A 23,389-nucleotide genomic window follows, 5' to 3' on the forward strand; every position below is an offset into this window, starting at 1 on the left:
CTCACTGGACAGGAGTTGATAGAAACCCTTTGTCCATTTTGAATCATCACGGACATTTTCCTCTTAAAAACACTTATTCTAATTGTGTGTGTAAGTGTGTGGGTATTTGCACACAAGTGCATGTGCCCACAGGCCAGAAGAGGGAACCCGTGTTCCTGGGGCTGGAGTTAGAAGCACCTTTCTGCTGCCATGTAGGTGCTTGAAGCTGAACCTAGGTCCTCTGGAAGAGCAGTAAGTGTCATGTCTCCAAAGTTTTCTAGTTTAGCAAAGTTCTTCAAGGTCCAGCAAGAATGCTTCCCCGGCATAAAGATTGCTTTTGCTGTGAAAGCCAGACGGCCTGGCCTTGACTGCTGGAACCACACTGTATGTAGCACACATATGCCTGAGAGTTGTTCTTTGACCTCCACACACCAGCTGCGCTCCCTGTGTACCTGGGCCCTCATATGCCCTCTTCCCATCTCACCCCCACGCTAAATAAAATTAAAACAAAAAAATCAAGACTCTCCAAAAGCCAGTCAAGGACTCGAGTTATCTTACTTAACAGCTGGCTCGGTGTCTCCTCCAAGCTGAGAGGACGGGCCTTTCCGAGAACAATCGTTTCTCTCCTGTTCATATGTCAAGTTTCCGTTCTCCCGCTAACAAAAGCCATTCTCCCATTTCGTTTCTGAGGATTATCCTCATTGTCAGGAAACCAAAAGGGAAAATACAGATGGATTTTCTTTTCTTCGTCGTGGAACCCATCCAATCAAATACATGTTTGCTCTTAAGAAAAGGACGAGTTTGCCACTCAGCCTCATCACAGCATAGAGGACTGCCCTGAAAACACGGCACCCAGCACACATGTTTCTGAGACGGATGAAGAGGTACCCAAGACCTTGTGCAAAGTATCTCCTGGTGTGAGGAGAGAAGACTGGAGGACTGTCCAGCACGGGAAAGACACTGCACTGATGTCTGACTTGTCCGTAGCATCATGTATTAGGTCATGGAACCGTGTTCAGCACATACTTACTTCTGCTGTTTCGTGCCTTATTTGCTGGAATTTGCCTTTTACAAGACAATGAGCCAAAAGGCAAATCTTTCTTCCTTGCGACGCATGTTTAGTTTGTGCCCATCCCTTTCCTTTAGGAGTCCCTTGGAAAGGGCAGTGGGATAGAAGGCTCCAGAACCAAAGTGGCACTGCTCTCAGCTGGTGTCTTTTTAATGATCCACCCCCCTGTGTCTCCTTGTTCTTCTATGAGGCCACAGAGTGATTAGCAACACGGGTGGCCCTGAAAAGCTCCAGGGAGAGACTCCAGCTCTCAGATCTGCCTGCGGGTTTGTCAGCTGAGAGAGGAGCCCCTGCTGCAGCTCAGCCTTGCCTGGCAGAGGAAGGAGTGTGCTTCCCAGGCCCTTGCTTCCTCCAGCCTCCCTATTGTGCTTCAAAGCCTCTACCAGTGCTGCAAGGCCACCGCAATGTGAGAGCGGCCTCCCTGCCTTCCTCTCTACTTCCAGGCCACTTCAGGACTCTAAGCTGCTCAGGAAGTGACAGTTGTCATGGCAGACACCCTGGAGAGGGGTGTAGAAGAAGCTTTGGTGACTGATTACAGGGTCTGTTCCCCGGATCAGTTTCTTAGCGAGCCTGGCAGAGATTCATTTCAAAACTCTGTAGGTGTTGCTGCTTTTCCTTACCCTGTGTGGAAGCTTCAGAGAAGGAAGTATAATCATTTCTGGTGTATACCTGACCTTGATCTCCAGCTCCCATTAGTCACTGGTACGAGATTTCAAAGTCTGGACCCAGCCTACCTCCACATGACCATCCCAGGTCCTATGAATTCTTCCATTTCAGACGAACCTTCAGGACCCAAAGTCTTTCCTGCTGGTCTAAAAGTTTGTTTCCGGGCAGGAATCGCATGACCTCCTGCTATGGTGTGCTCGTCATGTCTGATGTGGGGCTTTGGCTGATTGCTCTACTGTAAGATGAAGCCCTGGAAATAAATGTTCCCTTAAGTCCCTTCCATTGTATTGTATAGAGACAAATGCTGCCCAAGCTGCTTGGAGCAGCTGAGTTAATCCTGGCTTGTCATCCTGGAGGAGAAGGTTATGTTGCTATGTGGAAAGAGAGGTATCCCCATTTGGACGTTGAACATCATGAAGGATCGAGTAAAGGCTCAGTTCTTCTTCTGCCTCACAGGAACCGGGGACTGCTCCTGGCCTAGGAGGAGGACCATCAGGGAATTATGGGCTCTCAAGTGAGGTGAATCCTTTGCTCTACCACAGACCACCTGCCACGGCCTTTCAGTGAGCCCTGCAAAAGCACTGAGCCAGCACTAAGTCTCTCCCAGTGCACCCAGGGGGGGAGTTAGTGAACTCCATGTTCTATTGTGCTAATAGGGAGCCACTTGGCACAGAAAGAAATCTGATTTCCCAAAAAAAAACCATGAAGACATTAAATATTTATTATTTAATCGTCAACATCCTATTGTATTATCGTCCCTGTTCTTCGTTGTGTAGGTGTCCTACTTCTGCGAGTGGAGTCTGTCATACTCCGATGAGAAAGCAGAGCCAAAGTAATGAAATAACTGGTCCACGTTGATACAGTTAGACTAGAAAGGCCTTATGCCAGCACTTGAGAAGCTTCAGAAAGGTTTGGAAATGATGAAATAATATTTTCTAACCCCGGGTTCATTTTTATACAAAACTGGGTTCCAGAAACAGTTTCTAGAAGATGGAGCCAGCATGCCAGCTTCATAATCCTAACATTCAAACACAGCTCATCTTTTGTCTATTTTTAGAGCCTTAGTCTCCTGTTTCGTCAAGAACACAGTCAGACATGCCACACAGCCCATTAAATCTATTAGTTATGGCTGTATAGGCCCCAGCATAAGTTCGGTTTGGGTACTGCTGTGCTTTGCCTTTTCTTTCTTTTAAGCTAGAAAGAATATTCTGTGCTCAAACATAGATTCTTCTCAGTGAGAACAAAAGCAGCTCAGGACAGAGGAGGATACAGCCAGAATACCCACTCTCAGTGGATTGTACTCACAGGCAGGCCCATGCAGGCACTAACATGCATATATAGGCATGCACAGACGTATGCACACATATACACATCCAGGTTCACAATACACATAGGCACACACAAGCACATATACATGCAGACACACATGCATACATACAAGCACATAGTTGCACACACATTTTCAGAGACACGCAAGGCATATACATACATGTACACAGCACACAATGCATGCATGCACATAGGCATATGCACACTCATGCACAAACCCACATATACCAAGACATGCATACATTCACACATGCACAGAAGTACACACACACATGCACCTGTGAACACATGCATATACACACACCAATACTATACACAATGCACACACACATATGCATATATGCACACAGATACATACACACATGAACATTAATAAACATATGTGCACACCCAAACACACATGTCCATGCATCCCTACACACACTCATACACATACACACATACACACACACACATGCATACACACACACACAGGCCCCTTTCCTTCCTCATCTTGTTGCTACCCTTAAGCTCACTAACACAGAGATTGCAACAGACTCCCTTGCTGTTAAGAACCATAAAGAAGAACCAAACAAAAACCTGAGGATTTGAAATGTCAGGGGGAACTACTGCTTCTTCAAAGAGCAATCAGTGGGTGATGTGGAAAGGAGACAGATGCGTAACTCCCACTTTGCAGGCATGTATTGATTAATGCATTCTTACCATTGCAGAGGAAGCCTTGGGTGGGACAAGGAGGTTGCATTGCTGGGTAACAGCCTGAGAGCTCTTAATCAGTGGGCCCAGAATTATTTAGAATTCATTTCTATTATCCCAGGACCCATGTTCTCAGAGTTTAAGCAACAATCACCCTAAAAGCAATGTTCTTGCTAGTAGAGATCTTGTTTCCTCTATGACTGGGATCAGAAGTTATTATATTAGCAATTTTACACGCTGCCAGGACAAAATTACCCAGCAAAACCAACTTCAGGACGGCAGGGCCTACTTTAGCTCACAGTTCAAGACTCCGGGTCATCATAGCAGAGACAAGATCGTGGCAGGAGCCTTAGGCAGCTGGTCACACTGTGTCCACAGTCAGGACAGAGAGAGAAAGGAATGCTAGTGTTCACGCTTCCTTCTGTCCAGTCCAGGACCCCGCCTCCAGGAAGAACACCACTCACATTTGGGAGTTCACTCTTCCCTCTTCTATTAACCAAATCAAGAAACTCCCCCAAAGGCAGGCTGGGAGCCTTGTCTCTGGGGTTCTTGATTTTTATCAAGTTGACAAAAGTAATTCTCAGCATGGTCATCTTTGCTCCTAAAAGTTTGGCTACATCTAATGGCTTTTTTGAGTTCAATTTTTTAAGTCAGAGGGTATGGATATTCAAGTTAATGTTTTGTTTAGTCCTCCCTATGTGGGTGGGATCTATTGATGAGAAGTATAATTCCTTGCTACAGGCCCTTCACAGCCTCCCTAGCAACCAGTTCTATTACTTCTAGCCCCTATTCTCAGCTGCAGGAAGTAACTTGTGTCCTCTCTTTTTCCTGACTCCAAGAGGAGCCAGCCTAGACTTGTGTTCCTGGATATCAACCTTTGGAATTCAAGCCTCTATTTTAGCTTGATTTAGTTCGGGGTGAGCCATTTTTATTCCTCAGCCATCCACTTGGGGACTCATTTATTTCCGAATGTTTATTGAACGCCCATCCACTGTCAGATATCCTGCCAGGTACAGGGATTATATTGTTGAACAAAACAGTTTCAATTTGTGCTCCTTGGAATTTACAACCCAGTGGAGATACAGACCCGGGACAAATAATGAGAGAAGAGAAAACAGCCCTAATACTGCAGCACGTAGCAAGGGGGCCTTTTGTAATCTGAATATAGGAGAAAGATTTCCCTGAAGGAGAGACCGAGATTAAAAAGATAATAAAAAACAGTGGGATAAAGGTTGGAGGCTGGTCATACGTGTACCATGGCAGAGAGATCAGAGAAATGGCATCAATGGGTCTCCAGATATTTTACAGTGCATTTTTCTTGATGGCTATCTCAGAATTCTCCATATTGGGGGTATTCATCTTCAGTTCCATCTCTACGTTCATCACTTCTCTGATTCTATATACTCGAAAGCAGTGTTTTGCTTTGTACAAATTAGAATGAATTGTTCTCTACCTCTTTTTCTGTGAACTTCAGTGAACTCTAACTGTTCTTTATTTCTGATACAAAGCTAGTTTATGGCTCACACATTTGTGTGACAACCATTGTGCTTTGATATTTTCTGCGTGTACAGAGTACATGTTCATTCATTTGCTTTCAAGTGTGCTTGAGTCTTCTGCTCTCTTTGTGTGTGTGTGTGTGTGTGTGTGCATGCGTGTACATGTGCGCGTGTGTGTGTCTGTGTCTACAGGCCAAAGGTCCATGCCAAGTGTTATTTCTCAAGCATGGTTACCTCAGACTTTGGAAAAAACTCTCTTTCCATTTGTTTATTTATGTGGGGAGCAGGTGTGAGCATGCCACAGCACACGGGTGGCAGGTAGCACTGGGACTTGCCATTTCTTTCCTTCCACCATGTAGACCCAGGAATCAATCTCAGATAGCCAGGTTTGACAGCAGATACCTGTATTCAGTAAGACATCTCATGGACAACCCTGCCCTCATGTCTTAATGTAACATTTCTCACTGGCCTGGAACTTGTCAAGTAGACTAAGCAGGCTGCCCATCAAGTCCCCTGGGTCTCCCTGTGTCTTATTCCCCTGTGCTGGGTCTACAAGCTCATGCCATGACAGCTTGTGTGTGTGTGTGTGTGTGTGTGTGTGTGTGTGTGTGTATGTGTGTGTGTGTGTAGGGGGCAGTCTTGAACTCAGGTCCTTACGCTTCCAGAGCAAGCACTTGCCAGCTAAGCTTCTCCCTCTCCTATTCGTCCACTCTCTTCAGCTTCACCCACCTATAGAGCAGTCATGACATCACTGCCCTCAATTCTTATCTGCCAAAGGAAGTGGTGAAGCCAGATGTGTTCAGGGGGTGGGACACAGATCTGGTGTTCCCCCAGGAGGAATTATAAAGCCATAGTAATGAAATGGTGTGCACCAGGCTCTTTTGTTTCCCTAGGCTACCAACCAGCTCCTAAATAAAGACACGGAGACTTAATATTATTTATGAATGCTTGGCCTTAGTTCATGCTAGCTTCTGGCTAGTTGTTGTTTTTTTTTTTCTTTAACTTAAATTAACCTGCTTCTCTTCATCTACCTTTTGACTCAGGATTTTTATGTTTCTTCCCTCCCTTTTTCCTCCTTTCTTTTTTTTCTCTCTGTCTTGCTTTCCTATTGTCTGAATGTCTATCTGTCTAGCAGCTGCCTGACTTCTGACCCCAGGAGTGTCCCTCTCTTTTTCCTCATTCTCTTCTTTCTTCTCTTTTCTCCTATTATTCTATGTGCCTGACAGCCCCACCTACCCCACTCTTGCCTGGTTATTGGCCATTCAGCTTTTATTAGACCAGTCAGGTGCCTTAGGCAGGCAAGGTGAAACCACTGCAGCACATCTTTACATAGTTAAACAAACGCAGCAAAAACAAATGGTAGCATACCTGTACACAGGGAAAAACTATTCCACACCAATGATTGGCTGCTGGGTCTGCTTGTGATCTATCCACAGTAACTCACAAGTGGGACAGCACTCACTCTGTACACCAGGCTGGCCTTCAAAGCAGGATGCCCTTCAGCTTTGGCCTCCCTGGTGCTTTCATGACAGACATCCACCACCATACGTATTTCCTTATTTGTGTTCAAACATTGCTTTCTTTAAGACCCAGTTCAATCTCATTGGCTTATTTTTATTGTATGTTTCTCACTATCTATGTATTATTTAACCCTTATCTTGCTAAACACCTTGACAAATGCTCTGTACTTAACCACAGAATCTCTGTAATAAATTGGTAGGGCAGGTATTGTGAGTCCTCCAATTTTGCAGTTAAAAATATTTTCTTTCTGAATACAGCTTTTATTTTAGGTTTTATTTTAATTCTGCACATGTCTGTCTGTCTATCTGTGGGTATGCACAAACTAGTGACGGTGCCCGTGGAGGCTAGAGGTGTCAGATGCCCTGGAATTGCAGGTAATTTGGAGCTACCCAGTGTGGGTGCTGGGAACCTAAGATGCTCCAGAAGAGTAGCAAGTGCTTTTAGCAGTCGAGGCATCTCTCTAGCCCAGAGTGTAATTTTCCTTAAAGACCTAAGGCTACGTTTAAGAGTCTGAACTCAAATTTGAGTATGATATAGAAGTTTATGCTTAAAATTCCTGAGCTCTTGCCTACATAAAAGTTATTTATGGAAAACATTTAAAAAGTTATATTTAACCCAAATCACCACATTTCGTCTTCTGCTGAAGCAAATACCGTTTTCGCTAGTTAGTGTAAACAGACAAATATAAATAGAACCTATCTATTCTGGGAATCCCCAACGCTGAATGCTATCTATTAATTACTTTTTACAAATTAGAACGACTCAGCATTCAAGGAAAGTGTCCTCCAGTTTCCCAACAACAGAGAGAAACCTGTGTCCTAAAGTAGAGGAGATCAGGTCAGCCCTGAGATAAAATCAACATCAGGATGTGTGCAGCCAGCTGCGTGCCCTGTGAGGTGGGTGCCAAATGAAACTGTAGAAGTAGGGACTCGGAGAGTATAGAGCACAAGTTTTACCTGTTACAGGTGAGTCACAGACCCACAGAGGAATGTTGATTGACACCAGGCCATTTGGGGAATAAATAGTAAGTTCTAGACTGCACAGGCTGTGCCTTCCCTTAGCTCAGAACCTCTGTCAGCTGTTCTAGGAGACAATGAGGATGGGAATGGTCTTTTCCAATTCTCTCTCTCTCTCTCTCTCTCTCTCTCTCTCTCTCTCTCTCTCTCTCTCTCTCTCTTTCTCCCCCTTCCCTCCCTCTCTTTCCCTCCCTCTTTCCCTTTCTCTCTTTCATAGCCTGCTGGCCTCAGTGCTCCTGGGAACGTTAAAGTGGAATGTGCTTATTTACTTTTATTTTTTTGTACTGTTTTCCTTCTTTTTTATGATCCTGGCTTCCAACTGTGTGACAGAAACACATAAAAATTGGCATAAAAGTAGGAAAATGTGCCCCAGATGCTATATTAGCTGTGAAATAAGTTAAAATGCCTGCAACCTGGGGCTGGTCTCCTTCCTGTTTGTCAGCTCAAGGAGACCCATCCTCAAATCTTCTGTCTGTAAGAATGGGATGGGTGTGGGTAGACACACTGCCAGTTTGCTCCCTGTGGCTTGGCCACAAAGCACATCACCAACTCAGAAAGCTCTTCCCAAGAGAGGAGCAGTTATGGCTGAGGCTCAGGCTCTGTCTGTGAAGTTATTGGGGTGAGGATTTTCTGTCAGAATGGAGCCAAGCCAGAGGGTTTTTTTTTTTTTTTCAAGTATAAGTCAGCACACGTTAAGGTCAGGTCTGATGCTTGCAAGTCTAAAAGCCCCTTTTGGATGAATAGATATAAAGGTATATGGTCATTGCTATACTTTTGAACCTGTCTCCTGGCTTCCCTGTGTCCTCCTTTTCAAGATCACAGGAGATATTCAAATGTGCAAGCGACTTAACATCCCTCCTGCTCACTTCTGCCTCTGCAGGGATGGTCTGAGCTCCAAGACTAAGTTATACAGCCTTCCTGCTGCTCTCAAGTTCATCATTCACCTGCCTCTACTTCAAGAGTGCTGGGACGGGGCTGGAGAGATGGCCCAGTGGTTAAGAGCACTGTCTGCTCTTCTAGAGGTCCTGAGTTCCATTCCCAGCAACCACATGGTGGCTCACACCATCTGTAATAAGATCTGGAACCCTCTTCTGGTGTGTGGGCATACATGGAGGCAGAATGTTGTGTACATAATAAATAAATAATCTTTAGAAAAAATAGAGTGCTGGGACTGCAGGTATATACCAGCAAGCCAGGCCTTTGTCTCTTCGTCTTAATGTCACAGTCTGCACGAAAGCTTAGATGGCTGCATTGGCCCAGGCCTTTACCCTTACCCTATCTCAGCCCCATGGTCCCAAAGACCCTAGGCTCCTTTTCTCATCATGGTCTTGTTTAGAAACTGTAGCAATATATGCAAGCTGAGCCTCAAATATTAGAGATCAGGACTGCCCAATGGTTATAGTAGCAAGTTCCTATATATGATTACTGAATTTATCAAGGATTGTCTACGTTAGTCTATGGATGGCTCAGAGGCCTCCAAGCCACAATTTCATATCTGTGAACCAAGAGTACAAGCTACTTCACTGGGTTTTGCAAAATATCATACAATTTTTCTAAATGTTATTTTTTTTTAATTTATGTGCCTGTGTGTGCATCTGTTTGTCTGTATATGCACCATGTGGGTGCAGTGCTCACAAGGGCCAAAGGGGGTGTCAGGACAGAGTTAGATGTATAGGAGGTTGTGAGTCACCTACTGTGAGTATTGAGAACTGAACCTGGGTCCTCCGCAAGAACAGCCAGTGCTCTGAGCTGCTGAGCCATCTCTCCAGCCCTAGGGTTGTGTGCTGATTCTCCAGGGTTCTTGATAGGGAATGAATCCCACAGCAAGCCCTCAAACCCTAGTTACCACTTTTCACAATTCACATGAGTGAAAAGCTAAGGTGTTTGCCCCAGCCCCCATGATCTGGGTATTTATGTTGGATCTGTTGAATTTCCCCATAAAGAATCTGAGAAAGCAGCAAAATTCTTTCTAGGGAACCATATAAGAGCATGCAGAAGACACAGGCACTTCTACTATTTAATCCTCTTGCCAGGATACTGTACAATAGTTGGGTGACAAACAAGGAAAACAAAGCCCAGAGATGTGAGGCAGCTGCTAAGAACTTTTAGACAAGCAGAAAGTCAAACATAAAACCTGGGTCTAACACTTATGACGGATCATCATGGTGAACATAGCTGCATTTGGAGTCTCCTAGGCGACACACACTTCTAGGTGTGATCCCGAAAGTGTCTCCAGAGAAGTTTGACTGAGGAGGGAAAGCTCTCTTGGAATCTGGGCTGCATCATCCCATGAACTGGGGGTACAGACTGGATGAGAAGGAGGAAAGTAAGTTGAGTGTCTGTGATCGTCCCTCTCTGCCCTGACCACGGACATGGTGCAATGGACCACCTCGTACTCGGTGCCTTCTGCTCCATGACCGACTGGATCTACACCCTCATGGTGCACACCAGCAAACTAGGAACTGCTTCACTAAATCTTAATTTTATGGATGCAAAAACTGAGGAGTCAGACGGTGAAAGGTCAACCAAAGATATCCAGTTCCAACTGTCAGCTGCCTCTCAGGGCCAACAAAACCTCACGCAGACCCACCAGGGCTGATTACTTCAGCTTGCCTAGCATCTAAATTCCTTCTTACATGATAACACCTTTAATTAAGGATCAATTACGTCTGAGACTAAACAGATAAGATAATTTGAAGTGAAGCTTTTTGTAATTGTTCCTGCTACTAAAGATGAATTTAAAGAGCCTGTTGCTTGGATAATGGGGAACATTCAATGGTGTTCCTATTTGATATTTATCATACATCTTATGCCTTCACAAAGGTTTGAGTGATGGGTCCTTTTTCTAGGCACTGGGGCCACTGAAGTAGATAAACAGAAAAGTTCCTTATTAATTATTGTTTTGGGTTGTATTCCATCATTCTTTCTCTACACTACAGGACTTGGGCTACTGAGGTGAGCTTTAAATATAGGCAGTGTGCTTTGGATAAGGGTCTGGAAACCCCAAAGGATGAAGGCTTGGTCCCCACCTTGTACACGAGATAGAGCCTTCAGAAAGATTCTATGTTACAGTGGGCTATGCATCTTTTCTTGTTTTCCTTTGCTTCACAGCCCCCTAGAAGGGGAAACTCTACCATGGACTGAGAGAGCTGACTGTAGCCAAAATTAGCATTTTTCTCCTTATGCGTTGTTTGACTAAAGTATTTTTGTTGTAGTAATGGAACACTGACTGATACTGTGACATTATTCATGTTAGCAGCAACATTAACAGCTTTATAGGACCTGGGGAAGTAGCTCAATTTGCAAAATCACTTGCCATGCCAGCCTGACAACCTGAGTTCAGATCCCCAGAATCCTCATAAAAGTAGACTCAGTAGCACAAGTGTCTATAATCTGAGCATATCCAGACAGAGAGATGGGCGGAGAAGATAGAAGAAACTCCAGAAGATAGTAGGCCAGCAAGCCTGAAATACACAACAATGAAGAGAACCCATCTCCTACATTCTAGAAAGGCAAGGACTGACGGCTAAAGGTCATCTGACCACATACCCCCTTCACACACACAGGTACATCTCCAGCACACAGAGACAAGAACATGCCCTTCACACAGCAACATGTACAGCCCCTGATGCAGAGAGAGAGAGAGAGAGAGAGAGAGAGAGAGAGAGAGAGAGAGAGAGAGAGAACAACATAAAAATTAGTATTAGTATTTGGTTTGGTTTTTGTTGTTTTTCATTTTTCTACCATTTTATTTATTTATTAAATGTTTTTATTGAGCTATATATTTTTGCTCTTCTCCCCTCCCTTCCCCTCTCCTTTGCTTCTACCTTCTCCCATAGCTCCGATGCTCCCAATTTACTCATGAGATCTTGTCTTTTTCTATGTCGCATGTAGATTAGATCTATGTATGTCTCTCATAGGGTCCTCATTGTTATCTAGGTTCTCTAGAATTGTGAATTGTAGGCTGTTTTTTGTTTTTGTTTTTTGCTTTATGTCAAAAAGCCACTTACGAGTGAGTAATATGATGTTTGTCTTTCTGGGTCTGGGTTAACTCATTCAATATGATATTCTAGATTCATCCAGTTGCTTGCATATTTCAAGATTTTTTTCTGCTGTGTAGTACTCCATTGTGTAAATGTACCATATTTTCCATATCCATTCTTCGGTCGAGGAGCATTTGGGTTGTTTCCAGGATCTAGCTATGACAAAAAAAAAAAGAAAGAAAAAGAAAAAGAAGAAAAAAAGATTAAAGACCTCAACATAAAGCCAACCACACTGAACCTCATAGAAGAGAAAGTGGAAAATACACTTGAATGCATTGGCACAGGAGACCACTTCCTAAATAGCACAGTAGCACAGACACTGAGAGAAGCAATTAATAAATGGGACCACCTGAAACTGAAAAACTTCTGAAAAGCAAAGGACGCAGTCAACAAGACAGAACAACAGCCTACAGAATGGGAAAAGATCTTCACTAACCCCACATCAGACAGAGGTCTGATCTCCAAAATATACAAAGAACTCAAGAAATTGGTCACCAAAAGAATACACAATCCAATAAAAAAAAATGGAGTACAGACCTAAACAGAGAACTCTCAACAGAGGAATCTAAAATGGATGAAAGACACTTAAGGAAATGTTCAACATCCTTAGTCATCAGAGAAATGCAAATCAAAACAATTCTGAGATTCCATCTTATACCTGCAAGAATGGCCAAGATCAAAAACACTGATGACAACTTATGCTGCAGAGGTTGTGGGATAAAGGGAACACCCCTGCATTGCTGGTGGGAGTGCAAGCTGGTACAACCCCTTTGGAAGTCAGTGTGGCGATTTCTCAGAAAATTAGGAAACAACCTTCCTCAAGACCCAGTAATACAACTTTTGGGTATATATGCAATGGATGCTCAATTGTACTACAAGTATTAGCAGTTGTAACATCTGTTTACATATAATTATCAACCTGGCTGAATACCCACACCAAAAGACTAAAATTAACCAGCTCTGGCCCTGTCCAAGCCACTGACACCATGGTCATGCCAAGGGAAGATGACTCTGCCGGTCTCAAAATCAGACTTTCATCCTATGTAAACTGACTCATGGAAATGCTCTTTCTGCCTCCCCAGCTTTCTTCCAGGGTGCTTGAATAAATAGCAATCCTAAAATCTGAGCTGAAAGGACCCATCAACGTCACTTCAAAAACTAGAAAGTCTGTGCTCCAGAAATAGAAACAAAATTGCCTGACTATGCATAGCAGGTTAGAAGAACCCGAACAAGAATTACGGTCTCCTTGTTCCCTGTGTCTCTTTCCTCTAGATACAGCCCTGTCTAAGCAGGGATGAAAAGAAGCCTGTCATGGTTAATCTTAATTCTCAACAAGATGAGATAGAAAAAAAAAAAAAAAACTCAGAGAAGGCCTTTAAATTGCATACACAATCTTGATTGTATTCACTGAGGCGAGAAGGCCTGCCCAGTGTGAGTGGCACCATTCCCCAGAACTGATCTGTGGAGTGTAAGTGGGGAAAGGGGGTAAGAAGCAGCATGTATTCATCACTCTCTGCTTCCTGACCATGGTGGCCATGTGACCAGTGTGGCCAGCTGCTTCAAGCTCCTGTTGCCTTTATTTCTCTGCAAGGATAGACTGTCCCCTTTAACTGTGAGTCAGAATGAACTTTTCCTCCACCAAGTGGCTTTTGCAGATGTGTTTCATCACAGCGAGAAGAAAAAAGGAATGGAACAGGACCTTCCTTCTCTAAGGACAAGACTGAGAAGGGGAGTGAATCCCACTACTGGGGACTACCATGCGAATCCAGGATGCAGGCTCTCTGATCTAATGAGATGCTGCTGGGTGAGGACCAGGGGATCATACACAATCACATAGATGCTTTCAGAGATGCCTTAACCTTAAACTAGGAGGACTTTAAATACAGATACTAAACATGCTTTCTAGACTGATCCAATGAAGCCTGAACTTCCATTTCTGCCACCTGCCTGAGTTGGTTTCTCACTGGGGTTCATGTGGAAGGCCTTGGGACTCCTGGATAGGAGTAAAAGTCACACTGAGCTCAGCTATGTACTATACCTACCCCAAGTTTCTGGGCTTAGGAATAATGCGATCTTGATCCTTCCAGCACAAAGATGGAATCTTTTCCAGCCTCACAAGACCTTGGTGCAACTTTTACTTTGATCTAGTATGAGCCCTCTTTCTGAGGCGAGTACGTGTGTGTGTGTGTGTGTGTGTGTGTGTGTGTGTGTGATCTCCCCTAAGAAGTCTCTCATACAGCAATGCTTTGCTATTATCTCCAATTTACAAAGCTGAAACTCAAACACAAAAATATTAAATAACTTCCCTGAAGAGCTCTCAGACAGACAGGTACAAGAAAGCTAAAATACTAAGATCCGAGTCTTAACACAAAATGAATAATAAACACATTCGATCTTTAAAAGTAGAAAATCTAGGGCACACCTCCCCCCGCAATGGCTTCGTGATGCTGTAACTAGATGGTGAGCTGTGGTGGAGAGGACAGTCCGGGGATGGGCGGGGCGGGTGTTGTTGGGTGTAGAACACAACTGTCTTACTACAACACTGGCAAGTCAAGAGTGCCCACGACACTGCAGAGAAACAAGAACAGAGCCAGGCTCCAGCCACGGCAAGCTCACCCCTGCCCTCCTAGATTCTTCTGGCCTGGACTTTGAGTCAGGTGATGAGCCCACTGATGTATAGACTCTGGGATTAGACCTGTATCTGAGTCACAGTTCTGTCACGCAGGTCTTGTTCAGTTCTAAATGTCATTTAATTTCTCTCTGTCTGTTAGAAAAATTAGAATGGAATAAGGTTATTACTTATCTAATTAGGTCATGGTTAAAGTAGATATATGTAAAGAAAGCCCAGTTTCAGGGACATCTTCTAAGGAGTTAGAAAAATACAGCAAGCCTGAAATGAACATGTATGACTCAGACCTGGAATGCCAACGGCACCCAGCACTCTGGCTCCTTGACTACAGGAAGAGAAGGCTCCTCTGCAGGAGTTGGGGTGCGGGAGTGTCTGAGTGAACTCTCTCAATGTGGGTGTGGCCATCCCAGCAGCTGGAAATGTTCCCAGTCCTCACAGGTTTTCCCACAGTCTTAGCTAAGTGACCTAAGAGGTCTTTCACACACACCCCAAACACACACTCAGGCCACTTAAGTATATAACCAGGTGCAATATTAAGAAATGATCTAGCTGGGCGGTGGTGGCGCACGCCTTTAATCCCAGCACTCGGGAGACAGAGGCAGGCGGACCTCTGTGAGTTCGAGGCCAGCCTGGTCTACAAAAGCTAGTTCCAGGACAGACCCCAAAGCTACAGAGAAACCCTGTCTCGAAAAACCAAAAAAAAAAAAAAAAAGAAATGATGTGTCGTCTGAGTTCACACTACTTTAGGGGTCGGGAAACTGCATATATTCCTATGTTCCAAATCCTATAGGCATTCTACTACACTGAGTCAGGGGAAAGGTACCTTGTAAACTCAGCTTAGCCCAGTAGAATGTTGGTGACCCAAGCCTGCCGGCTGCCTTGTATGGTAGAGAGCATGTGTTATAACCCAAAAGGGCATATAGGAAGGTATCGTCCAAAACCAGAAGAGAATGATGTGAATCCCAGAGACCAAGAGTATGGCCAGTCAGACAGAGACTAGCAGCAATACCAGGATCAAAGGTGGATGCCCACATGGTTCCTGCTGCCCCTCTGTACCACAGAGTGGGGAGGGGGAATGGACCGTTCTCACTGCTATCCAATACACAGAAGTGTTTGTGGAACCTGGAGCAACTAAGTCACTTCATCAGACACCCCAGTTCTAAGCACACATGGCCAAAGGGGACCAAGAGGAATATTAGCCATCTGCACTGGCAGCCCTCCCAGGCAAGCCTTATACTACAGGAGTCAAGGGAACACGCAACTCCTCAGGCCCCAGTTCTACCAACAGAGTGGAAGTGAATGCATGAACACCACCATTCCTGTTGCAACCCCACCTATGCATCCCCCAGCCACTATCAAAACAGGATGCTGCAGTTCCTGCCAGGGCTACTACCAGCACGGAGTCTGGATACACAGTGGTGATGCTCTGAGGACAAATATTTCAGGTCCCTACCACCCCTTGACTCAACACTGTCATGTGTCTTGCATAGTAGCAAATCTAACTCCATCAGTGTCAGAGGTTACCCAATTAGAGCCACCATTCCCTGAACTGCTAGAGTGGCCCCATTCTCAGGTGGTCCAGAGAGACAGTGGATCCCTTCGATTCTCATCTTGTATGTACTTTCCCCAAACTTCTCGATCATGGATGAATAAATGTTAGGGAGACTATAGCATGCTAATTTTTTGGGCCTTTTGCACATTACTAAGAAGCTGTCCATCATGGGATCATTACCAATCTGAAGAAGTGTCATTAATCAGAAATGCTGGCAGCCGTGGCAACAGGGCATGGGATGTGTTTCCTCTGAGGGAGGGGATCTGAACACACACAGCCTGCATAAGCCCTAAATTGTTGGAAAGAAGTACTCAGTGTCCTACAAAGAAACACTTAGCAAAGAGAAAGTCACCTGGCAAAGCAATTTACTTTGTAAAAAAAAAAAGGGGGGGGAGGGTATGCACCTCATCCCAAACTGAGCAAGCAAGCAAAAACACACATGACCAAGGCAGCCTCTGCCTTTTATTTCTAAGGTAAGTGGGAGTTTAGGTGCAGCACGTGGGCTGATGCTCAACCTCATGGTCTGTTCCTGGTTGGCTTATTTAAAAAGCATTGTCACAAAGGACAGGGGGGAACATGCAAAATTAGCTGTGTTTAGATACGCAAGCATTTCGGGAAGCCAATTACACCCAGTCAAATGGACTTTTTTAACAAAGACTCGTTTAACAAAAGAGGCCTCAGGAAGAGGACAGAACATGATGGAAAAGAACAGAGTCATTAAACCTGTTTGTAAGAAAACAACTGGTTGAGCCTACACCAAAACCTATTTGCAAGAAATTAAACGACATCTCACAATTCCACTGCCGTTCTGTTCATTTTTGGTTTTTTTTATGTTTGTTTGTTTGGGTTTTTTTTTAGTTTTGTTTGTTTGTTTGGTTGGTTTTGGTTTTTGATTTTTTGAGAAAGGGTTTCTCTGTAGCGTTGGTGCCTGTCCTGGAACTAGCTTTTGTAGACCAGGCTGGCCTCGAACTCACAGAGATCCGCCTGTCTCTGCCTCCCGAGTGCTGGGATTAAAGGCGTGAGCCACCACCGCCTGGTTGTCATTCTGCTCATCTTCTAAGGAGCTGTGGGATGAGTTCTGAGACCATGGCTCTTCTTGGGAAGAGTTACTGCATAAGTCCCTGCATAGTTTCCCACAGTGGCATCACCATGGCGTCTCACTACCATGACTTTTGTCCTGTTAGACTATAGGAGGCAACATCACAGAGGGTATTTCAGAAGGAACTGGGTCATCAGATATAGTGCAATAGAACCATCCCCATAAATTCTCCCGAGGCACCAAGTCAATGATGCTAGTTTCCCTCATAGTCATCACGTGGTTGCAAATATCCCAGAATGGTGTCTATTAGACCCAAGAATACACGGTAAGAAAGAAAGAAGGAAGCAGAAGAGAGGGGAAAGGAAACAGGAAAGCATCCTACTTTAATGGGCAATTTCCCCATCATGTGTTTGAACACATGGCGCGGCACCATTTCAGAGGCTGTGGGGTCTTTAGACAATGGAGACTTGCTGGAGGAGGTGGGTCATTATAGGAGGACACTGATGTTTTACAGCCCGGCCTATTTCTTGTTCACTTTGTGACCAGTTGGCCTCCAACTCCTACAGACAAGTCTTCCCTGCCAGGATTTAATATAGCCCCTTACTCTGTACAGTTATGTGGTCACATCAATGAGGAAAACAGTATAGCGTAAGACATGACAGGAGAAGAGACAAAGAAGATAAAGGAGCTAGCAAGTGACAACATTAAGCAGAATGCATTGTTACAAGCGTTAACAGACAGGTGTGCATGGGTACTGGCTTTGTTTCACCCAAGAGTGTACCGATGATGCTGTGCCTAGATACTGGACACCCCAAAGGATAATCTCTAATTGGCTCATTTTTTTTTATTATCAGCCCACAGAAGCACCATTGTCTCCTATGTGGTATTTGCAGCAGTCCTAAGAGTTGGCCCAAGACTCCCATGCTTACTTTTCTGCTTCAAAGCAGAGAGCTGATGCCTTGAGTCACTATTATTGGTTAGCTCTTCCTTGGAGGTGAACTGTGACTCGAATTTTGCATCTCCTTATCTGTGAAATGGAAACCTAAAAGTCCAATGTTGCTAAGAAGTTAATTTTACTAGATATAACATTTTTAGAGCATTTCTTAGGTCATCAAACCATGTATTAGGTAAATGACTTCATATATTATTGTGCACCTGGAAGTTTTCCGGATTATATAGTCAAACCAGAAGGGAACAGACATTATATGAGTGATTAACCAGCTCCCACATATAGGTAAACTTTACCCTATATTTAACACTATAACCCAGAAACTTCCATAAAAGTTCTGCATTGTGCTATTACCAACTGTATATCCAGAATCTTCCACTGAGCTGTACCTTGGCCCACTGTATGCCAACCTTCTTCCATCAGGCATGTGCTCTGGTCCTCTTTGTACCCAGCACTTCCAACCAAAGTTGTCTGTTTGGCACAGCCTTGCTTCAGTTCCTAACAACTGTTACCTGGTGATCTATGAAGGCAGAGCCCTGCCCTCTGATGAATGCTAAGGTCCAAGGAAGTCTCCAGGACAAAGAACAACCCAGTCCCTATGACTCACTGATGCCCATTGCAGCCTCAAGTGCTACCTGGAAGACATTCAGATGCTCAGTGAACGCACGAGGAACCAAGCCTGTTTAATTCTTTCCTGTGGTCTGCTCCCAAATGCTACACTTTTTCTTTCCATGATAAAACTGTGGGATGACGTCAGCTTCGGCTGCTGGAGAAACACTCTAATTCATAACTTTTAAAATGTGAAACTTCAGTCATTAGATTCACTGCCAACTCACATTTAAAACTATAAAATGTGATGGTAGCCATTTATCCCTATCCTTGAGTCTCTTTATAGCTTTTAGAGGTAACTGTGGAGAGTTCTGCCCATCTCCAGTTCTCGAAGTGGAGCTTTTACTGTTGGCACATACTCACTGTGCACTATTAGGTCCACTCAAGTTCTTTCAAGAAAAGCATAGCTATGGAGAAACCCTGTCTCGAAAAAAAAAAAAAAAAAAAAAAAAAAAAAAAAAAAAAAAAAAAAAAAAGCATAGGTGGTGTTATGTACTATGTGGTTTCTGAGACAACAGTCTCTTGTTGGTCTGGGCTTTACAAATTAGTATAGGATGGTGAGCAAGCACACACCCCAGAGACACAGACACACCTGTCTTCCATCTTCTAGTGGTTGACTAGAAGCACCCACCATCATGCCCAACTTCTTTTCACATGAGTTCTAGGGATCCGAATCATGTCCTCATGCTTATGTGGAAAATTTTACCCGCTAACATCTTAGCTCTGTTTATTCCTTCTTCTTGGATGACTGAAACTCCATTATGCATACATGTGCATACCACATATGGAAAAGGAACAACTCTCATAGCTTATCCTCTGACCCCCATATGCCCACGGTGCCACATGCACTCACACATACAGACAAAAATATAAATGAGAAAATGTAATTTTAAGAATTCTAAAACCAATAAAATGTATTAATAAGGCTAGGAAGATGACTCAGTGGGCAAAGAACCTGCCACATCATGGGAGAGCATGAGTTTGAACACTCGGAATCTTCTTAATCAAGACACAGAAGTACACATCTGTAATACCCGTGTTCCTATGGAGAGAGGTACATAGCCCCAGAAGCTCATGAACCGCGTGCTTGGAAGACACAGTGGCAAACACTAAGAGATGTGTTCTCAAAATAAAGTGGGTCTGGGGCATTGGGGTCCTTGACACAGTCACATTCATGTCAATCATCTACATCCACTCAGAACTGCGTCCACTCCCCGCCTCTCACATGCCACAAAAGTTCATCAATGATTGTTTAGACTAGAATCTAAATCTATACACACAGAGTTATTTAATGCAGAAAGTGTCTGGTTATTTTCTGGAATTGCATCATTCTATAGACAAAGGAAAAGCACACACCGGCTGTTGGCATTGCCCCTGCTTGCCCATGACAATCGGGCAAGATGCGCTCACAGAGGTGCAGCATCATAATAACTGGTGGATAACCAACCACTTTCTGATTAAACATGAGGCCTTTTCCATAGCAGGGATTTCATACCTGGCTTTGTAACTCTGCTCAAAACCTGTGGCTATGGAGACCATGGACCTTAGTGGGAACCTACTGTTGTTTAGCTAGATGGATACTTTATCAAACTGAATTCCTTTTCTTTTCCTTTTTCAAGACAGGTTTCTCCGAATAGCCCTGGCTGTCCTGGAACTCACTTTGTAGACCAGGCTGATCTCAAACTCAAAGACCCGCCTGTCTCTGCCTCCTATGTGCTATGCTGGGGTTAAAGATGTGCACAGCCACCGCCCCACCCAAACCGCATTCTTAACCCAGAGCATTGTGCTGCTCTTAACTTCAATCAGAGAAGTCTCTTCTTCTACTGCTTTCCCCTCCTCCTCTCCTTCTTCTTTTTTAGTAGGTAGTGGCTGATGCAGAGACTCAACAGTGTCTCTGAACTGAACGGAACACTCAGCCTCCAAGTGTTCAGTTGTAAATGGGTCCTATACACCAACCTCCCCACCGTCCAAGGTTCAAGGAACGTCATGGGTGAGTAAGCAGAAAGAATGAAAGAGCTGGTGGATGTGGAGGAGAGATGTGGCATGCTGACTTCTGGACATGACACACTTTGCACACATCACTTCTCATCCATGGTTACCTGCAAAAGACACATGCAACCTCCAGCCAGTCATTTCCAGCACTGATGAGTGAGGGCCTCCAAAACGTCACCTTTAAGAAACTATTGAAAGCTGATGGATGCTAAGGGAAAGAGAGTCACTCTCCTTCCAGAACATGGTACTGTACTAGTAGGCTGCTAATGTGTTAATGAGTGGCCCCACACCCATGCATATATGAGCAACACTAATTGGACTCAAGCTTGTTGGGAGGGTCAGTGTTAGCTAAAAAGGAATGTAGACTTCAAGCTGGGAAAGAGGCAGGATGGAGCTCTAGCGGGAATGGGAGGGAGTAGTATGGTGTATGGATATGACCAATACCCATTATGTATGGGTTTGAAACTTTCCAAGTCCACATGGTGCCAAGGCCAGAGTCTGAACCAGCACTGCAACTTGCCTCTTCTTTCAACATGATGTCCACTTCTAGAAGATGCTAGCTCCCCGTGCCCTTCTTGTGATAGTTAATGAGTTTATTGCCATATTTGCCAATGTGTGAAATCCTACTTGTTTTTGTGTTTCCATTTTTACACCTTTCCTGGTCTTGGGGAATAAGATTTAGCAAAGCTGGGACACCCTACTTCCCATCTGATAGTAAAAGAAGGAGGAAGACAAGAGGAGGAGGATTGGAAGGAGAAGGAGGGAGAGGAGGAGGAGGAGAAGAAGGTAGAGTCAGATCATATCACCTCAACAAGTAGAAGCCATGGTCTTTGAAAAAGGCCCATAAGGAGTTTTACAAAACAGAAGAAATTGTATATAAATCTAAATAATAACTTGTTTGACAGGGAAGCCCGCTGATGGATATTTTGCCCTTAGCTCTTGTCAGAACACAGTCTTAATGGTCCCCATGATATGCATGTAAAGTGGGGCCTTTTAGCATTCACTTTTAGGACACCATTATATTATTTCTATTTTCAAATCTTCATTTTGGCTGGAAGTTGAAAGACAAGGAAGGATATTCTAACCCGCAAAAGTTTTAGCTGTAAGTAAGCTTGGAGTACGTCCAGTAGAAGACAATTCACCAATTCTCCTGCCCTTACTACACCCCATACAGTGAGAACAAGGCTCATCACATAGAGGACATTTGGCAAACCTTTAAAGTTGACAGATAAATGGAGGAGACTTTTGTGTGTGTGCACATACGTACATGCAAGCATGGAATCCAGAGGTTAACCTTGAGTATTAGTCCTCATGCCCTTACTCCTTCATCTTTCCTTTTTCTTTTTGAGACAGTGATTTGTCTGGAACTCACTGATCACTGGTTAGGCTGGGTTGATTGGTGAGTGAACCCCAGGGATTTTCCTGTCTCTGCCTCCCTGGTTCTGGGATTACACCCAGCTTTTATCAACTAAACCTTCTCCTGTGCCTACAGGAGCCATGTTAAAAGATGGACAAATAGCCGGGTGGTGGTGGCACATGCCTTTAATCCCAGCACTCGGGATAAGAGACAGGCAGATCACTGTGAGTTTGAGGCCAGCCTGGTCTACAAGAGCTAGTTCCAGGACATGCACCAAAACTACACAGAGAATTCTTGTCTTGAAAAAAAAAATGGACAAATAGAGGCTCAGCCAAGGAAACTGATTTGTCCTAAAGTCACCCTGAAATCAGAAGCAAAAATCAAATTGTACAAACTTATTTTTGTGATCTCTTTTCTTAGTCCAGTAAATTGATTATTCAATATGGGGCTGTGTTCTTGATTAGGTGCTGAGAGGAGGTAAGCAATGGAATGAGAAATGTGTATCCATTAGGGGAAATGAGATGGGCCGTCAAGTGGGAGGAGGAAAAGCAGCCAACCATTGTTGCTCAGCATCCTCAAAAAGTCAACTCTAGAAAGTGTGTGTATAAGAACTGCAGAGACCTATTAAGATACTGAAGCTCCTGATGCTTCTGTACCTACCAACAGGATTTATAGCAAGCAAATGCCAGTGCTCATATGTAAGAAAGCACTGTGTATTTGGGCATATGTGAAGATTATGGCATAGCCCATAGGCTCTAACACAAAAAAAGGGCACTGTTAGCAGCAGATTAGAGACCATAAACGCGTACAGAGTTCACGCACAGTTTGCATGGTTCTAGTGATAAAATAGAAGTTGTAAGCCTGTGACTAGCTTGCATCTGTTTCACAAGCACCTTGCTGGGCCTTTGCAACAAATAGAAACATTTGGAGTTCAATCAAGCTGTCTCAAAGTCAGATGCTGTCACGAAAACCAGTCTGGGTTTAAGGCTAGGCTTAAGAGATAGAACTCTCTACCTACCCTAAGTGTCCACATTTCTAAGATTTTATAGTTTCCTTTTCTGTTGCTGTAATGTAATACTCATATCAGAAACAATTTTGAGAGGAAAGAGTTTGATGGGCTTGAAATTTTAGGTCGTAGTCCACAGTGATGGAAGCCAGCGAAGGAACTCAAAGCCGGAACTGGAGGCAAGGACCATGGAGGAACAATACACGTACTGGCTCTCTCGGGCTTGTGTTCAGTCAGTTTCCTTACACAGACCAGAAAGTGATGCTGCCTACAGTGGACTAGACCCCAGAGCCACTAAAATAATAAAAACATGGACATGTCCAAAGACGAACCTGATAGAGACAACTCCTCTTTCAATTCAGTCTTTCTGCTGATTCTACACTGTTGACAATTAATGCTAACTGGATTGTAAGATAGCATTAATGAGCTAGGTTAGGCCCACAG

Source organism: Alexandromys fortis, unplaced genomic scaffold (genome assembly GCF_014885135.2).
Source record: "Alexandromys fortis isolate MF-2015 unplaced genomic scaffold, M_Fortis_MF-2015_v1.1 scaffold_103, whole genome shotgun sequence".
NCBI classification, from domain to species: Eukaryota; Metazoa; Chordata; class Mammalia; order Rodentia; family Cricetidae; genus Alexandromys; species Alexandromys fortis.